The sequence below is a fragment of the Lithobates pipiens genome, unplaced genomic scaffold (genome assembly GCF_037356315.1).
Source record: "Lithobates pipiens isolate NorthernLeopardFrog02 unplaced genomic scaffold, aLitPip1_a1.2 Scaffold_18, whole genome shotgun sequence".
Classification (NCBI taxonomy): Eukaryota; Metazoa; Chordata; class Amphibia; order Anura; family Ranidae; genus Lithobates; species Lithobates pipiens.
In genome coordinates, this window is record NW_027507758.1 from 533,537,788 (window position 1) to 533,555,705 (window position 17,918).

Genomic DNA, 17,918 nt, shown 5'->3' on the forward strand with positions numbered 1-17,918 from the left:
GTTATCACAAGTGATATTTCTTCCAGAATGCAATATTCCTTGAGCCAAATCTCTTACCACTCACTGCCCCTGATTCACTTCCCTTCCTTGGTCTTGACATTCCCCGATGTACACCTGCATAGTAAATAGTTCTATTCACAGTTGAAGATAGCAAATCAGTTTGGGTGGTAGGTGCTGTGACGGTGCTATCATCAGAATCCAAGTTGTCTTCTACAAGGATGTCCTCTATTTCGTTTTTTTGTCATCCGTTGGCTCGTAATCTGATGCATGTGGATCTTCTTCAGAATCTGAGTGCAGCGACCAAGTACTGGGGTATGCCTGTATTGCTTCATTACTGAGGTGTTTGTGAGCCATGATGAAACTACACCACCAAATCAAGAAAGCATAACAAACCTTCAAAAGTTAAGAAAGCAAGTCCTAACATGCAGAAACATGTCCTAAATTGCAGACTGAAAATGGCTCACAAAGTGCCGTACAGTAATCATGTGACTTGATGAGTCATAACAGAGAAGCCATTGAAGAGCAACATGCATCCGATGGACCCTGCCAGTGTATAATGGTATAATTTGAATTTACAGAAAAAGTGTAATTTAAAAACTATTCATGCTTTCAGACTTATAACTGCTAATTACCATTAAAATAAACACAAACTACGTACATGGTCCATTGGACTCTGACAGTAGACCAAAGGTTAAAAAGGCATAAAAAACAACTAAAATGCACTCACTAGTTCAAAGTAGATCAAGGCTTGTCATAGACCCACATAGAGCTTCATAGGATCACTGTGAGGCTGCAGAGCTCAGCAGGCACGTGTCTGTTTGAAGCAGAGTTCTTGAAGGAGGTGCAGCTGTCAGACTTCAGGCTGGAACATAAGCATCAGCAGCTTCCAGTAGTGGCAAGATGGCTGCCACTCCAAAACAGCACCTCTCTTGGCCTGGTGAAGACAGGAAGTGTAAGGCATGTGGCTACATGTTTCAGTGCAGAAAGGAGGTCCCCTTTATCCAACCATAGGATAACCATAGGATAGCTATGGTTTGATAAAGGGGCCCTCCTTTCTGCCCTGAAACATGTAGCCACATTCCCTCCACTTCCTGTCTTCACCCAGCCATGAGAGGTGCTGTTTTGGAGCCACAGTCATCTTGCCACTTCTGGAAGCTGCTGATGCTTATGTTCCAGCCTGAAGCCTGACACCTGCACTTCCTTCAAGAACTCTGCTTCAGCCAACCACATGCTAACTTTTAATATATGGACACTTTCCTGTCCAGGAAGCCTGCAATGTCAGCACCCGAAGCTGACCCATCCCTTGCCTCTGGGTGCAGGCACTGGCATCCTTACTAAGGGAAACAGGAATTGCAATGCACTTTCTGAATGGTCCCTGCTGTCTTCTGGGACCTGTGTGCCTCCAAGAAGGCAGCAGGGGGAAGGACATGGCATAGTTCACCACACAAGATTGTGGCGATCTTTTCCTGGAAGTGTCAGCAGATACCAGGATTTGACAGGTATTCACTCCCCCCTCCCCCCTGAAAGGTGGCAAATGTGGCATGGTGGGGGGGGGGGGATTTGATCAGCAGAAGTTTCATTTCTGGGTGGAACTCCTTTAATTTTCTAGCCAAACCAACTATGTCTGATGTACTGGTGTCACAATGCCTGTAGAGAGGTAGCTCTTCATTCAGAGTGGCAACAGATGTCACCGAAACCATTATTTCATTTACCTTCCGTTAATGAAGTCAGGAAAGAACTGCTACTACATGAACAAAGTTATTTATTATTATTATTACATTTCTATACAATAGTCACCCACTATTTCATTTTTGGTAGTTATCAAAGGGTTACACTACCTCCCAATTCCTTGTGTTAGTGATTCCACACTCCTTCTGTGGACTTTATCATTGGTTTCCTTTATTCTCTGTTTAAGTGTTACTAAACCCACAACAGTAAAATCAGTCTGTATATACAGTAAAGCATGCTTGTTATACTCACTGTGGAACCTAAGGGGTTAATCCAGTGTATTGTGTAAAAAAAACTGTTTGATCCTGTCTTCTCTGATCATCCCCTTCTTCAACTGTCCCCAATCAATCTCCTGATACGGCAGAGCCTTTGGAGTAGCTCTGCACATGCTCAGTTTAGTGTGTATTGCTAGATATTTTTTTTTGGGAGGGTGATCAGCACAGGGCCAATCAGCACTGTCCAGACAGAAAGTCAGGGGCCCTGCAGCCTCATGGGACATTCAAAGGGGAATGAAAACTCCTCCAACAAGCTTTAACCAGACACTGATGTCTAATTCACAAGACTACTATATATATATATATATATATATATATATATATATATATATATATATACTGCTCATGAGAAAAGGTATTTAGCAGTTTATATTTACTAAAATAATTGCATTTTCATGTTCTGTGTACTGTTGGAGACCAGATATAGTGAATGCAGGGTCCTGGGTTTAGTAACTTTTTAAATTGTTTATTTATTTTATTATTATTTATTTTTACTAAAAAGAAAGCATCAGGGGGTGCTGGGGCGTGCAAAGGTAAGTAGGAATTCCCAGGAGGGCATGAACTTAGTTGGGAATTACGACAGGGAAAGCTTTCTGTTGGTTCATTCAAGATATATCTGCCTCCAGGCTCTCTCAGTACTGGTCCTTTAAATGTGTCCAGATATTTTTCATAGCGTCTGCAGTACTGCGTGCTTGCTCACAGTTATGCTTTAATTGCTTAGAGACTTCACAGCTACAGCACTTATTTTACAACAAATCCAGATTTTGAATCAGACTGAGTTTTTTCAATTTAACTATATACCTGTGCATCTGCTACCAACAAGCCATTTTCAGTATTAACGCAGCATGAAGCTGAAAAGGTGGAAGACAGAATGTACTGTGCTTAGCCTTGAATCTCTAGGTGAGACAGAGTGCATTGCTTGGGTAAAGTATAGTGTGCAACACTTGACACATCACAGGTAGAACAACGTAGACACAAGACATAGTGCCCCGGATGATGATGAGATGTCAGGAGGAAAGCTGCATTCATGTGTCTTACATAATGTTTCCTTCATTCAAAGAAGACAATAAAGCCTTTTCTTCCATGTACTGTATCTACCCTTCTGCCCCATCTCTGTTTATGGAATTCTTTCTCTATGTGCAAAACATTTTTTTATTTTTTCTGGTGAACAAAACAATACTTTTATACAAAAGCAAAAGCAGTTAAAGTGCATCTAAAGCCCAAACTTGTGAACAAAACTATGCTTTTATAAAAAAGACTGTAAAAAAATTATTAAAAGTATTAATAAAAAGCTGTTAAAGCGCATCTAAGGCCTAAATTTTTTATTTTTTTTGTGCTAAAACCATTCTTTTATTTAAAAAAAGGATGAAACGCATATAAAATATAAATTATAAAAAAAAAAAAAAAAGTTAAATTGTATGTAAAATGAAAGCTTTATTCCTTTTTGTTCTGTCTTTGGGTAGATTTCCTTTACCCCCTGCCCTAGAAGCAGAACAGGAAGTAAGAAGAAGTCTGTCCAAAGTTAAAGCCCAAACTCTCTATCACCCAAACAGGCCCCAATTGAAAATTCCTTCTCAATTCCTGTTTTGGTGACAACTTTAGAATGTTGGATCTTCCCATTACTTTCGGCTCTGGTTATAGCCGTCACCAGAAAATACAGACAAGGAGAATCTCTCCAGTAGTGACATAGACATCACTAAAAATCTGATGCAACTTCTTTAATATGCTATCCAAAAAAAAAAAAAAAAAAGGTTTACACATATTTTTAACAATGCCTCACCAAAAAAGGTTTTATATTTTATTAGACTGTAAGCTCTTCTGAGCAGGGCCCTCTTAATCCGCTTGTATTTTATTTTATTGGCATCCTTTTATATTGTAAAGCGCTGCGTAAACTGTTGGCGCTATATAAATCCTGTATAATAATAATAATATAATAAAAAATTTTTTAATAGTGCCTCACTTGCATCACTGCTGGTAGAGATTATTGCCTTGGAGGCAATTTGAAATTAAATTTTTTTTTAATTCTTTATTTATTGCGACTCCATAAGACATAGAGTAACAAATCAGACTTTTATCCATAACATTAAAGGCCATGAACAGTAAAAGATAACCATGACACTATCTAACTTGTAGAAAAACTTTTTGCACTAGAAAGGTCTGGATCGTTGGCTTCAGGTCTAATAGACTTGCAGGGAACAAAGCCTTGGCTATAAGATTTTGGGTAGGTCCGATGAGTATCTGGAATAGGTAGATCCATAGGTCATCTGAAGGGGAACTGAACATAACGTTCCTCAGTGGAAATGTATGTTATTTAAGGATAGGGAAAGGAGTGGAGTTGGGAGTGGGACCCTCTGAGGAAGAAGAATAAAGGAAGAGAAGAGGAATAAAGGAAGAGAAGAGGAATAAAGGAAGAGCAGTGTTAACTTTGGCACTAAATTTTGATTTAGTTTTAGTTATAGTCTTTTGACTAAAATGCTATTTTAGTTTTAATCCCATTTTAGACTGACAGAGATGAGAGCCAGCAGTGATGTTCTATGTGGACAGCTTTACCCTGAATGCCTGCATACTTAGATGTGCCTGTTTTAATCATCAACCATGTGAGTTGCTAAATGTTGTACCTTTATTAAGTGTAACCATATTGCTACACTTAGAGGCGCCTCTCGTCTCTGTAGCTCTTGCTGAATTTTGCTTCTAATCCCCTTGTGGAGGCTGCCATTTGTGAATGGACATTTTATGGTTACACAACCCATCACATTGCTATAATCTTTTTATATGGACTATAAACTGAAAAACTTATGAATAAATGGTTGTGGAACAAATCATCTGACTTTTCATTATTTCTTATGGGGAAATTTGCACTGATATACGAGTGCTTTGGATTACAAGCATGTTTTGGAACAATTGCAATCCAAGGTTTTACTGTATCATGTTATTATTTATGATATTAAGTTTTGAACAAACTCACAGATACAGATTTAGCCACTCTAGATGGTCTGAGGAGGCCTCTAATGCCGCACAGTGCTCTGAACAGTGGTACGAGAGGCTTGTAATGCTGCACAGTGCTCTGGATGGTGGTCTGAGGTGAGGCCTGTAATCCACAGTGCTCTGGGATGGTGGTCTGACGCTGAAAGGCCTGAAATGCTTCACAGTGCTCTGGACAGTAGTATGAGAGGCCTGTAATGCTGCACGGTGCTCTGGACAGAGGTATGAGAGGCATGTAATGCTGCACAGTGCTCTGGATGGTGATCTGAGGTGAGGTCTGTAATTTACTGTGCTCTGGGAAGGTGGTCTGACTCTAAAAGGCCTGTAATGCTGCACAGTGCTGGATGGTGGTCTCAGGGATGGCCTGTAATGCACACACAGTACTCTGGACGGACGGTGGTCTGAGGAGAGGCCTCAGGACTGTGATTGTAATGTACACACTCACAGTGAGTGCTCTCTGCTCTGGGCGGCCGTCTTCATGACTCGTGAGTCAGAAGTGGGACTCTTGTCGGGACTTTTGAGGCCTGTAATGCACAGTGCTGCTCTGGTCTCTGGATGGTCATCTGAGGCCTGTAATTCTGGCTGCACCCAGTCGCTTGTTTGCTGGGAGCGGAAGCAGGCAGAGCACCATGAAAACTAGAAGTTAGTTAACGAGGGTAAACGTCCCTGCATCACATTTTCATTTTGTTTTAGTTTATTAATGAAAAAATTGAATTGATTTTCGTCATAGTTTTAATCACTGGACGAAAATGTGGTGTACTTTTACATTTCGTTTTCTCCACTGTAAAAATGTCACTGATGAAAATTTTGACAAAAACGTTTTCATTGCTGAAATTAGCACTGATAGAGAGGGGTCAGGAGAGAGGGAAAAAAAAGAGGAAAAAAGGGGGATATAGGAGAGGCACAGATAGGCAGGAGTCAGACACAGTGTTAATCTCCCTGTGTGGAGTTGGAGGTTAGGAGAGCCTGATATCTCTCAGAGAAAATAAATGGAGTCCAATAGAACTGTGTTTTCCTTAAAGTGGGCTTCCGTTCACCCTGCTGATTCATTGTCCAACTTTGGGTGGGGTTGGATATTTCCACTGTGCTGGGACACATGCCCTGGGCCTGGTGAACTTTGGACAATGAGCTAAGATGTAGCAAACAGGCAGCTGGATCCTGTTGAATCCAGCCAGACCATTGAATTTCTGTATCAAGGCATAAAACCTTGCCAAAAGATGCAGATCAGTGGACAAGACCAAAAAATGTGGAAGAGCATGCCCCTGGGTCCATCACATCTCCAGCAATTGGAGTAAATGTCAGGATACATTCCGTGAAGCAGATCAGGAACTCTGTACCATCTAGTGAGCAGTTTATAACCAGATTTTTGCAATCTTGATGAAATGGAAGAATTGTGCGTAAAGAAGAAGATAAATTCCCTCTGTTCAGGGGTTAAGGTTGTGTTCAGGTCATTCTCCCATTCAGTTATGAAGAAGCAGTGTAATTATCCTGAGAGGAGAACAGTGTAGAATATGTGGTGGAGAGGCCATGTTGGATAGGATGAGAGTTGTCACAGCTTTTTTCTCGAGAACTAGTAGAGGAAGACAGGCTAGGGCAGTGATGGCGAACCTTGGCACCCCAGATGTTTTGGAACTACATTTCCCATGATGCTCCACTACACTGCAGAGTGCCAGAGCATCATGGGAAATGTAGTGCCAAAACATCTGGGGTGCCAAGGTTCGCCATCACTGGGCTAGGGTATAATGGAAAAAAGGTAGTGCCAGAGTTGAGTTGCTTGCCAGATCAGCAAAGTCAGGGATAATATAGATTGGATCTCCGGAATAGATTTCCATCCACCATGGCTTCGGAAATCTCTTACCCTGAATTTTTTCACGGATCGTCTGAATTTTTTCATGGATCGTCTGCATATGTGGCAACTTTGTGGATTGTCTTGTTGACCTGTATATCCTTAATGTCATGGTTCAGCCTGATTTGTCTTTACAGAGGCTCGAAGATCAATATAAAAATAAGGGGGTGGACGGCGCAGCCCTGGCGCATTGCATTGGCCAGATTAAAAAGAAAGTACCACATCATATTGGCCCTGATACCAATGTATCGAAGTGTACTTTTTGTAAACCTGAATTAACATGGTTTTTAAGACTGCACTGGCCTATAATTATCTCATTATCTCTATGTTTCACAGAAAATAAGACAGCAAAAAATTGTAAAATTTCTAAATCTAAGTATCAATATACAAATAAAATTTGAATGCATAAAAAAGGGTAAACACAATTTCAAAGAACACTAAATAAACTAAACTACCTTTAAAACCACGCCTTCTAAATAGATAATGAAGAGACAATCTATGCTTTAAAGCAAGATTTGCAGCTGGATGAGTGAAACAGAGATTTTGCTGCAGTGAAACTGTGCCACTGGAGAAACTGGTAAATTTGTGTCGAAATCCATTTTTCTGAAAGAACTCTGACTATCCCTTTTTATTAGTCCACCCTTATAATCTGCTGTATGTGCAAGTTAAAGCCAGAATCTGGCTGCAAAGAGCAACAACAAGTCCGACTAGTCTTTGTCTCTCTATTGTTCTCTATGGCCATTACAGCTTGGCACAGATGCCGCAATGCAGTAGGAGCACTAAGCTAGTGAACACTGTGCTGGCCTTTGGCCATGTTACCTCTATGTTGTATTGAGGTGCACTATTCCACTCATTGCAGGAGATAGGCTTGGGTAAAGGCACAATACTCATTCTATATATTAAACCACCTGTTCTTTAATTAAATAACATTTTTTGGTAAGTTAAAAATGTATAATGTGTCATAATCTTCATTCAAGTGTCTTGGTAAAGTCTAATTATCAATCTAAGGCCAGAGAGGCGGACACACCTCCTCACCTTGGCTTTGAATTGAATTTTCACTGCGGAGAAGACAGACAAGCCTACTCATTGTGTAGAGAAAATATTCTATAGCTCCAGCGTTCTTTGTAAAAGGAAGTAATGGATTTGCCAGCAGTTTAAGGGATTTCGCCTAGCAATTAACAGCAACAAGTAGATACCTGAAAGGAAATAAAGGCTTGGAAAAAAAAAAGAAAAAAGAAGCTTGCTAGAAGTGCCACGCAGTACTTGTCAGCCATCTGTCACCCTGTGCAAGGGCTGACAAGGGTCTATAAGTGTCCTGTTGTGCTGATCAAAGCGGCAAACTTCATTGTAAAGTTTTTTAGAATCCTATTTTCTTTAAAAAAAAAGTTCTGCCACATCCCCTTAGATAGAGGATTCAATCACAAAAATGTAAGAATTCCAAGAATAAGATATATATCTGCTTAGCATGCTATTAGGATACGTGAACTTCTCTTTTTTTTTCTTATTGAAAGTAGAACTCCAAGCAGGAAAAAACTGTTACGTATGAAAGACTAGGTTATGTATCCTAAATTGGCCCTTCTCATCTGCCCCCCACCTCCTCACTCTTTCACCATTACATTTAGTATCTTTTTTATTTTTTTTAAAAAGCTTGTATTTGTATGGCCCCCCACTTTCACATTCCTTGCTAAGGAAATGTAATGGAAATTTGTAAGTTCTGTATATAATTGTATTCTATTATATATGTATTGCACACTGCCCTCACTGTGCACACAGCACTAATAATATTTTCAGTACATGTTTGCATTCTTTCGAGTCCTGATTAGAATTAGTCTGCCTATTGTGAGGGGGTTCGCTCGGTAGCGGGTGTGTGTGACCCCCTGGATGGGTTCACAACACAAAGTCAGGCACAGCAGACAGCGGTGTAGGTGCAAAAAACAAAAGATCCGGTTTATTTAGGCTACATGCAGTGATACATATAACAGCCAAACAAAATAAAACAAGAAAATAAATCCTGGTCAGCTTGACCTCTAACTACACACGTAGACTCCCTGTCTAACAACTGGGTGCAGCCTTGTGCTGCCCCAGTTCCTGTCTCTATTGTAGGGGTTTGCCACACAGGCGTTAACTCACCGCACAGAACAGATCTCAGACTCCCCAGTCTATACACACAAAACTGGTTCCAGGATGGATCATCTCCCTATGCATGCTGGGGTTTTTTGTAGAGGCCTTAATGAGCCCACTTACTACAGCTGGGCTCATTAACTCTTCCCCTCTAATTGTAAAAGTCTGCATAAAGCCTGAATCTAGGACACACATATTTCCCATCCTGAATACAACCAGGTGATTTTACCTGCCTGCTGCCACATACCCCCCCCTCTTGTTTCAACCTTGGGGTTGTAACACAAGCAGCCAGACACGCATGTATCGGAGACAAAGCATCCACATTCCCCATTTTAACACCAGGGCGATGCTTAACTGTAAAGTTAAATTCCTGTAGGGCCAGGAACCACCTATTTACCCTTCTATTGGTCTCCTTGTTTTGAGCCATCCACTTTAAAGGAGCGTGATCAGTCACCAGGTCAAAGTGCCTACCTAGCAGATAGTACCGAAGGGAATCTAGAGCCCACTTCACTGCTAAACATTCCTTCTCAATCGTGGAGTAATTTACCTCATGGGACTTTAACTTCCTGCTGAGGTAAATGACTGGGTGCTCTTCCCCGTTCCAGACCTGGGATAACACTGCTCCTAACCCAATGTCTGAAGCATCAGTTTGTACAACAAAGTCCTTAGAGAAGTCTGGTGAGTACAACACTGGCTGGCTACATAAGGCTGTTTTTAAGGACTGAAATGCTTCCTCAGCCTCTGGGGACCATTTAACCATAACCGACTCTTTCCCTTTTGTCAGGTTGGTGAGGGGCACAGCCTGAGAAGCAAAATGGGGAATGAATCGTCGATAATAGCCAGCGATTCCCAGAAAGGCTCGTACCTGTTTCTTGCTGTTGGGACGTGGCCAACTCTGTATGGCCTCGACTTTATTGACTTGGGGTTTTATCGACCCCCTCCCAATAGTGTACCCCAGATATTTGGCCTCCTCCTGTCCAATGGTACACTTCTTTGGATTGGCCGTAAACCCAGCTTCCCGGATAGAGTCTAGGACTGCTTGTACTTTCGGCAAATGTGAGACCCAGTCTGTGCTATGGATAATCACATCATCCAGGTAAGCTGCAGCATATTTATTATGGGGCCTCAGAATCTTATCCATTTTCCGCTGGAATGTTGCCGGTGCATTCTGTAACCCAAACGGCATTCTCTTATATTGGAATGCCCCATCTGGGGTTACAAACGCAGTTTTCTCCGTGGCCGACTCGGCCAGGGGAATTTGCCAATACCCTTTGGTGAGATCAAGAGTTGTCATATATCGGGCTGTTCCCAGCCGGTCAACCAACTCATCTATACGTGGCATGGGGTAGGTGTCAAATTTTGTAACTTTATTTAATTGTCTAAAATCGTTACAAAACCGCCAGCTCCCATCAGGTTTGGGCACTAGTACGATAGGACTGGACCAGTCACTCTGGGACTCCTCTATCACACCCAATTCCAGCATCCTTTGAACCTCCCCACGTATTGCCTCCCATCGGGCCTCTGGTATTCTATAAGGTTTTAGTTTTACCCTTTCTCCTGGCGGGGTGATAATGTCATGCTCTACGCCAGATGTTTGTCCCGGAAGCTCAGAGAAAATCTCTTTGTTACGAAGTACAAACTCTTTAACCTCCTGTTGTTGGGGTTTCGATAAGGTGTCTGCTATTCCAACCTCAGGAACTAAGCAATCAGGCTGTACTTGTGACAAAGTCTCTGCGACTAGGGATTCCCTATCCCTCCAGGCTTTCAGCAGATTGACGTGATAGATCTGCTCCGGCTTTCGCCTTCCTGGCTGTCTAACCCTGTAGTTCACCTCACTCATTTTTTCAATTACTTCATATGGACCTTGCCATTTGGCCAGAAATTTGCTTTCAACCGTAGGGACTAGCACCAAGACCCTATCCCCCGGGGAAAAAGTACGGGTCTTGGCCCCACGGTTGTACACTCTCTGCTGTGCTAACTGCGCTTGGGTTAAATGTTCCTTTACAATTGGCATTACCTGTGCAATTCTATCTTGCATCAGGGCGACATGCTCAATCACACTCCTGTGAGGAGAACTCTCATTTTCCCAAGTTTCCTTGGCGATATCCAGCAGCCCTCGTGGGTGTCTCCCATAGAGCAACTCGAAGGGTGAGAAACCCGTAGAGGATTGGGGTACCTCCCTAATGGCAAACATCAGATAGGGTATTAGACAATCCCAATTCTTTCCATCTCTATCCACCACCTTCTTTAACATTTGTTTTAGGGTTTTGTTGAATCTTTCAACCAACCCATCTGTTTGGGGGTGATACACAGATGTACGCAATTGCTTCACTTTGTACAACTTGCATAATTCTTTCATAACCCGGGACATAAAGGGTGTACCTTGGTCCGTAAGCAGTTCCTTACAAATACCCACGCGGCTAAAAACAAGGGATAGCTCTTTGGCTATGGTTTTGGCCGAGGTATTTCGGAGAGGAATGGCTTCCGGATAACGGGTGGCATAGTCCAATATAACCAAAATGTACTGATGCCCCCTAGCAGACTTCATTATTGGACCTACCAAATCCATTGCGATCCTCTCAAAGGGGACCTCAATGATAGGAAGAGGTACCAGTGGGTTACGGAAATGTGGCATAGGTGCCGACTTCTGACACACAGGGCAGGAGGAACAATAATTTTCTATTTCCTTCATGACCCCAGGCCAATAGAATCTCTGCAATACCCTCTCTCTGGTTTTCTCTGTCCCCAGATGACCTCCCAGAAAGTGTCCATGAGCCAATTCTAACACCAACTTCCTGTAAGGTTTGGGCACTACAAGTTGCTCAATGGTTTCTTCTGCCCTTTGAGCCACTCGATATAGCAGGTCCCTTTCCATAGTGAAGTAAGGATAAGGGCAAGTCTTATCTGGGTTCACTAACTCGCCATCTATTTTCACCACATTTTCCCGTGCCTTTATTAGGGTGGGGTCTTTTAACTGTTCTGTGGCAAAATTTTCCCTGTGAACCTCAAGATCCGAAAACTCCACAGACGGCATGTTTTCATCTGAGGATGTTGGCTCCTCCCCAGTTTCTCGAGTTTCCCCCGCCAATACCGACAAGGGAAATTCAGGAGAGTCCTCACCACTCCCAGAGGAATTCTGGTCATCTTCCTGGTTTATAGGGGCACCAATGGGGGCCTCAGGACAATCCCAGAGTTCCCAGAATTTTGGAAAATCCCTTCCCACAATAGCATCATGTGGTAACTGAGACACTAACCCCACCTGATGAGAGAGGTTACCTTTGGGGGTCTCAAAAAACACTGAAGTTACAGGATACTCTCGGGTGTCCCCATGCACACAAATAACAGCCACCCTGTTCTTCCCAGAGACCTCTGTAGTAACTAATTCAGCTTTTATCAATGTTACCAGGCTACCTGAATCTAGCAACACATCAACAGGTCTACCATTAATACACATTTTACATAAATGTTTCTCAGGTCCCCGAATGGCAGTGCATGCAACTGTCGCAAACAGCGACTGACGTCTCTCCCTTATAAAGTCACATTGCATAGGCTCATCCACAACTGGGCAATTGGCTGCAATATGTCCCTCTTGCCGGCAGCGGTAGCAAATAATTTTTTTTCACTGCCTCTTGCAGCATGGGCTTCCTGGGCTGCTCCCGCCAGACCTTAGGTAGAACTCCCACCCTCTCACTCTCTCCACCCTCACCCCTTGGAGTCATCTTACCCGCCACTTGGGATGATCTGGTCTTAGGGGGGAAAGTCCGTGAGTCCCTGGAAGAGGTGGTCAAGTTCTCTGTAGCCAAGTACCTCTCAACCAGATCCACAAGTTTATCTGCATTTTCTGGGTCTCCATGGCTTACCCATTTTTGGATGGCAGTAGGAAGAGCTCTCAGGAAACGATCCATAACCACACGTTCCACAATGTTTGGTGCGGTCAAAATCTCTGGCTGCAGCCACTTCCTGCTCAGGTGAATGAGATCATACATTTGAGACCTGGGAGGTTTTCCAACCTGAAAAGTCCAGTTATGCACACGCTGAGCCCGGACTGCCAGGGTGACACCCAGCCGTGCCAATATTTCTGCTTTTAGCACCACATAGTCTTTTGCTTGGTCAGGCTCTAGGTCATAATAAGCTTTCTGCGATTCCCCAGTTAACAGAGGGGCCACCAGTCCAGCCCATTGCTCCTTAGGCCACTTTTCCCTTTCAGCAGTCCTTTCAAATGTGGTCAAAAACACCTCCGGATCATCCTCTCCAGTCATTTTTGTCAGTAAACGGCTCACACCAAAGGTTGCGGTATTATTGTACCCACTTGCTTCATTGGTCTGCGGACGTTGCTGTATCAATGTCTCTATTTGCTGTTGAAAATTCTGCTCTTGCTTCTGCAACAGGTCTATGAAGCGGGCTTCAGATCGCTGCTGGGCTTGTTGCTGAGCTTCCAAACTCTGCTGCAAAGTTGCATTTGTCTGCTGCTGGGCTTGTTGCTGAGCTTCCAAACTCTGCTGCAAAGTTGCATTTGTCTGCTGCTGATTTGCATTTGCCTGCTGCTGGGCTTGTTGTTGAGCTGCAAGGCTCTTTTGTAAAGCTGCATTTGTTTGCTGCTGGTTTGCATTTGCTAGAGCCAGCTGTCTCAGTATCTCCTCCATGCTGGCCTTAACAACAAAAAAAAAAAAAAAAAACTGCCAAAATTCTCCACCAACTGTGAGGGGGTTCGCTCGGTAGCGGGTGTGTGTGACCCCCTGGATGGGTTCACAACACAAAGTCAGGCACAGCAGACAGCGGTGTAGGTGCAAAAAACAAAAGATCCGGTTTATTTAGGCTACATGCAGTGATGCATATAACAGCCAAACAAAATAAAACAAGAAAATAAATCCTGGTCAGCTTGACCTCTAACTACACACGTAGACTCCCTGTCTAACAACTGGGTGCAGCCTTGTGCTGCCCCAGTCCCTGTCTCTATTGTAGGGGTTTGCCACACAGGCGTTAACTCACCGCACAGAACAGATCTCAGACTCCCCAGTCTATACACACAAAACTGGTTCCAGGATGGAGCATCTCCCTATGCATGCTGGGGTTTTTTGTAGAGGCCTTAATGAGCCCACTTACTACAGCTGGGCTCATTAACTCTTCCCCTCTAATTGTAAAAGTCTGCATAAAGCCTGAATCTAGGACACACATATTTCCCATCCTGAATACAACCAGGTGATTTTACCTGCCTGCTGCCACACTATGTTACGCCCTTTGTTACCATAAACGTACAATTGTAATATTAATGTGATACCTACATAATTATGTGTATTAAAACCTTCAAGTGCGTCATAATAAAGCAGAACAGTTATTTGGAAAGATGCTGAGCGTATCTTTTGTGTCTGTTCCCTACTGCAGTAGTTATTATTAATTTGGAACCACTAATCAATATGAGGAAAGGAGTTGCCTATCTATAAAATGTCCAGGTCAAGTGGCGAGCTTTGCCTAGGAGGGGTTTTGCAGGTGACCCTGAGAATCCGAAATGAGGAGCTTGAGATGATCCAGGAATTTCTGATAATCAGCCGGCTGAGGTAAGCCTTTTGCTTACATTTCAGTTATCAGACTTCCTTGATCGGATTTTCGGGACAAAGGGTACCTAATTTTCTCCCCTTAATCAAACTGTATTGATTGGTGGTTATATGTTATGTTGTCACTGTCTACTGTCCATTGGATTATTATAGATAAGAAAGGGAAGAAAAGTGCTGTTCACAGGTATATGTAGTACATCTGCTAGATAAGGTTGTTTAGAGGCAAGAGGGTATAGGCACATGTAGAGAAGACTGGCCAGTCATTATGGGCATTAAATTAAGTAAGGGAATGAAGGGTAAGAGACTCTCAAAAAGGCCCAGTGAAAGAGGAGCGCTATATATAAACCGAAGGTGCGGTTCCGCCTATTCTAAGCCCCTAGATTAATGGTTAAAGTGGACAGGGATCCACATTGGGTAACTGGGTTACCAGAGTCCACAGGGACTAAGAATCATGCAGAGTAAACAGCCAGAGAAACAGATATCTATGTGAGCAGGATGGATCAAGGGTGACAATTAACACTAGACAGAAAAGGACATTTTGATTTTAAGTTGTGGGATGAATTTGTGGTCAGGCACTACAACTAGTAAAGTCAAGAAACTGTAAGTTCAAGTAATGAGAGTTAAAATAGAATACAATTATATACAGAACTTACAAAATTCCATTACAGTCTCCTTTATTTTGATCAATATTTTGATCACTAACCATACCTGCTATCAGTGGTGGAACTACCATCATAGTGACCCATGCGGGCGCAATGGGGCCCGCAGCCGAGGAGGGCCCAGTAAGCAGGTGAGCCGCCGAGCTGCCCGTCCGCTTGGCGCTTGTACAGTCACACTGACTGTACGAGCGGACGCAGCTGGGTGGCTCGGCGGCGGGGGGGGGGGAGATGGCAGCTGGGAGGCTCGGTGGGTGGCCATACAGTGGGTGGCGGAGCAGAGAGATGACATAATCTCTTACCGCCCGGCACCCACCCTGCATCCTGGCAGTTCCGCCCTCACTCACTGTGCAGGCAGCAGAGAGATTACATCACCTCTCTGCTGCCTGACTCAGGCTGAGAAACAGAAGTGACAATCCCCATTCCCCACCTTAGCAGGAAAGTGACAATCTGCAACTTGTGGCAGGTGATGTGGCAAGTGGACAATCCGCAATGTGTGGCAGGTGACATGGCAAGTGGACAGTTTTCAACTTGTGGCAGGTGACGTGGCAAGTGGACATTCCGCAATGTGTGGCAGGTGATGTGGTAAGTGGACAGTTTGCAACTTGTGGCAGGTGACGTGGCAAGTGGACAATCCGCAACTTGTGGCAGGTGACATGGCAAGTGGACAATCCACAACTTGTGGCAGGTGACGTGGCAAGTGGACAATCCGCAATGGGTGGCAGACGACTTGGCAAGTGGACAATTTGCAACGTGTGGCAGGTGATGTGGCAAGTGGACAATTTGCAACTTGTGGCAAGTGACAATGCGCAACTTGTGGTAGGTGACGTGGCAAGTGGACAATCCGCAATGGGTGGCAGGTGGCGTGGCAAGTGGACAATTTGTAACGTGTGGCAAGTGACGATCCGCAACCTGTAGCAGGTGACGTGGCAAGTGGACAATCCGCAATGTGTGGCAGGTGATAGTGGACAATTTTCAACATTTAGCAGGTGACATGGTAAGTGACAATCTGCAACATGTGGCAGGTGATGTGATAAGTGAAAATCTGCAACTTGTGGCAGGTGATGTGGCAAGTGGACAATCCGCAATGTGTGACAGGTGACGTGGCAAGTGATAATCCGCAATGTGTGACAGGTGATGTGGCAAGTGACAATCTGCAACTTGTGGCAGGTGACGTGGCAAGTGGACAATCTGCAATGTGTGACAAGTGACATTCTGCATCTGGTGGTAGGCGACGGTGGCAAGTGACCCACTCGGGGCTCTCACTGATTCTGCATTATGGTGAGTTGAACTATTTAATTTTCTATAACAATGTAATAATAGAAATAATGTGTTTCAATCATCCTGACACTATAACAACCAAGGTGCCGTGATGATTGAAGCACCAACATCAGCCTTTGCCCCAATAAATTTCCCCCCAAAAAAGTATTTTCTGGCAGTGCCTCTCCCGAGACTAGACTCTGGATCCGCCTCTGGGTGTGGGGGAGAGGGGAAGGGCCCCATACAACATTTTGCTATGGGGTCCTGTGATTTCTAGTTATGCCCCTGCCTGGCCAAAGAAAATAATAGCTGAGCAGCTTTTTGGAAAGATGCTGAGTATATCTTTTGTATCTGTTCCCTACTGCAGTAGTTATTATTAATTTGGAACCACTAATCAATATGATAGCAGTTGCCTATCTATAAAATGTCCAGGTCAGGAGAGGATGACTCATAACTCACCTGCAGCCTCATAGGATATCAATGTCATGAATTCTGGGAGGTTGTTCTAAAGTATTGAATTGTTTGAAGCCTTCAACCTATTCAAGACCTACTGTCATTTCTGAGCATGCGCCAGATCAAGGGCGTGTTGTCAGAGGGCAGCTGTGCACATGATGTGCTTAAAAAAAAAAAAAAAAAAAAAAGTTGTATGTAGATTATGGGCCGGGCGCATGGTTTACGGGGGCAGTGCCCCTGCGCTCCTAATCTATTAGAGCAGCTGCCACTGCCTCTGGATAGAGTCAGGGTTCTGACCTCTCCTAGATCTATGGTGATGTTGATGTTCCTGCTCTCTGAATGGCATTGAAGCTCTGTATGCTCTCATATTATTTATAGAAGAATCTTGTCCTGCAATAACAATGATACAGTGGTGTTAGTAAATGGGAGTTGCTTCTCTCCTGACCAATGCTAAATGAAAATTCTAAATGTTATTTCTTTCAGTATTTTTTTTGCTAGAAAATTACTTAGAATCCCTAAACATTATACGGTATATTTTTAAAGCAGAGGCCCTAAAAAATAAAATGGTGGATGTTTTAATTTTTTATGTCAGACAGTATTTGTGCAGCTGTTTTCAAACAAGTTTTCAAAAAAATTTAAAATAAAATACGCTTCCATGAATTTAAATGCACAAAAACACAATATAACACCCAATTGTTTAGTAAAATATAAAAGATGATGTTATGCTGAGTAAATAGATACCAAACATGGAACAGCAACAAACCATAAATTGAATTATGCATAGTCAACAGTTTAAAAGCCTTTACAAGTTACCACTTTAGAGTTTAGGAGGTCAGAAGTATTGCTTTTAATGTGACCTTTGCACTGATAGCTCTTATGTGTGGTGTGATCACTGTTTACATACCAACGTGGGACCGACGCATGCTTTCGACTTTGCATTTATCTATTTTTTTTTTTTTTTACACTATACCTTTAGTTTAGTTTTTTTAATAACTTTTATTGTGATTATTGTGATTATTACATTCCTTGTGATAGCAAAAGGTAG

The 17,918-nt window shown here is 43.1% G+C and overlaps 1 long non-coding RNA gene across 1 annotated transcript in view; it reads right to left on the reverse strand.

Moving 5' to 3' along the window:
• LOC143988897 (uncharacterized) overlaps positions 1–17,918 on the reverse strand; it is a 79,104-nt gene that overhangs the window by 27,235 nt on the left and 33,951 nt on the right. The gene's annotated exons all lie outside the window — the stretch shown is intronic.